This window comes from Grammomys surdaster, unplaced genomic scaffold (genome assembly GCF_004785775.1).
Source record: "Grammomys surdaster isolate TR1022 unplaced genomic scaffold, NIH_TR_1.0 125951, whole genome shotgun sequence".
NCBI classification, from domain to species: domain Eukaryota; kingdom Metazoa; phylum Chordata; class Mammalia; order Rodentia; family Muridae; genus Grammomys; species Grammomys surdaster.
Window position 1 is genome coordinate 3,958,606 of NW_021620772.1, and position 2,054 is coordinate 3,960,659.

Sequence of the window (2,054 nt, forward strand, 5' to 3'; positions counted from 1 at the left end):
GAAGTTCTAACCCTAGTACCTCGGAATGTGACTTTATCTAGTAGCTAAAAGGAAGTCCTTAGGATGAACCCTAATCCAATATGGCTGGTATCCTTAAAAAGGAGGCAACATGGAGACCAACACAGGGATGAAGCCTAGTGAAGATGAAAGCAGTAATCTAGTGATGTCTTCTAACTCAGCAAACACGAACTGCAAGCCATCAAGAAGCCAGGAGCCCAGAGAGATGCCTGGGGCAGATTCTCTCCTCCACCCCCAGGAAGCAGCAAATCTAACAACACCTACATTTCAGAAGTCCCACCTCCAGACCTGTGAGACTCTTACTGCGGTTTTCCAAACACCTTGGTAGTGATGTTTTGTAAGAACAGCATAGCATCTGCACACATGTGGACTAACAGCCAAAGAAAACCCTGCTTTCTTGTTTTAGTAGCAGAGACTCCAAAATCTGTTAGTTTTGTACCTTGCTCTAAATATTTTACCTCTATATACCGTGCATTTCTCGTAAGATTACTATGAAAAGGGAGCTTTTTTTTTTTTCACAAATAGGACTTTTTATTTGTCACTATTAAAAATCTGGATTTTAAACAGATTCTTGGACTGGTGTTTCATATCCATCAGCTCGCTCAACCTTAGCCCCTGCCTCGTCTCCAGTTGTTTCGCCAGAACTACCGCCTTCACCATGGAGCTCCATGAGCTTTCCCAATTCAAACTTGGGTTTCTTCAACATTTTTACTTTTCTAACAAAGACATCATGAAGAGGATAAATGGACTGGCCAGCCTTTTCTATGTCTTTCCCAATGCTGTCTGCAATCAGTTTATTAACTACTTCCTGGTAGTCATTTGCCTGCACTTCCGGGGTCATGATCTCCATCATCTTCTTCCGGATCTGGCGGACTTGCTGGTGCTGTGCATAGGATGTCTTTCTTATCTGGTTGTTGCGTTTTTTTATTGAAGCCAACACAGAAAAGTTGGAGCAAATACCCATCGGTCGTCTTGACATCAACGTGAGCTTCAATCATAGTCTGCCGCTTTTTGACCGTGGAGCACATTTTGTCCCGGGTAAGATCCATGCCATGGAAGTTAGTCAGACAGTTTTTGCCCTGAACATCCTCAGTAATTAGCTTGAATTTTCTAAATGCAATTTCATCATTCTGTAGATCGGCAAGGCTCACTTCAAACACACGACCCTTGAGGCCATCAGATGCAATTTTGGTCCCTTGAGTCCTTGTGACTAGTGGTTTTCCGAAGTTCCTAATATTGAACATTGCTGGAGCTTTCACATCGTACCAGTCTTTCTTAGGAAATGGATCAACCGCTTTCTTCTTAGCTCCCTTCTTGCCTTGTTTTTGCCGACCGCCATGGTGCCGATCGGGAAAAGGGAGCTTTAAGTCGTCTTACTTTGCACATGAGGAAATTAGGCACAGAGAGATTCAATAACCTGCCCACCCACTGTAACAGCTGGTATGTGGCACCGCCAGCAGGTGAACCCAGGCAGACTGGCTCTAGAGCCTGGGTACTACCTTCCATACATGTGATACAGGCTACTTCCAAATCAGCTCCCTAGTTTTAGAGAGAACTGAAACCTGGGGACTTTTTCCTTCCATGGAATAGCAGAGTGACTGTATTTCTAATCCCATAGGGTGGTCTCTGTCACTCTTAGTTTCTAGAGTCCTGCCTTCCTCCAGCATTCTCCTAATGGATGTGTCCCACTTCATCAAAGTCATCACTAACTACCATAGTATTTCAACCAAGGTAGAGCCTTGGATGTGGTCTGATCAACTGGAAAATTGAGGAGTTATCAAATATGGTGATCTAAATATGATATTGATTTTTATGTTGCACTACACTAATGATCACACATTAAATAAATATGTGGTCAACTAAAAGACACCATCAGAATCTACAGCCGTTAAGCAGGTATCCCCTTGCCTGTGAACGTTTTTAGTTTTTTCAGCTGAAGTAATGGACTTTGCATTTGTTCCTAATGATTTTGTTTACCCTCCACTCACAAGCATTTTAGGATGTTAACATTATTTGAATCTTGATTGTATAATCCC

General features: G+C 42.7%; 1 pseudogene; it reads right to left on the reverse strand.

Annotated features, from left to right (window-relative positions):
- Positions 1-528: 528 nt before the first annotated feature.
- LOC114609303 lies at positions 529-1,357 on the reverse strand (annotated as a pseudogene).
- Positions 1,358-2,054: the final 697 nt, after the last annotated feature.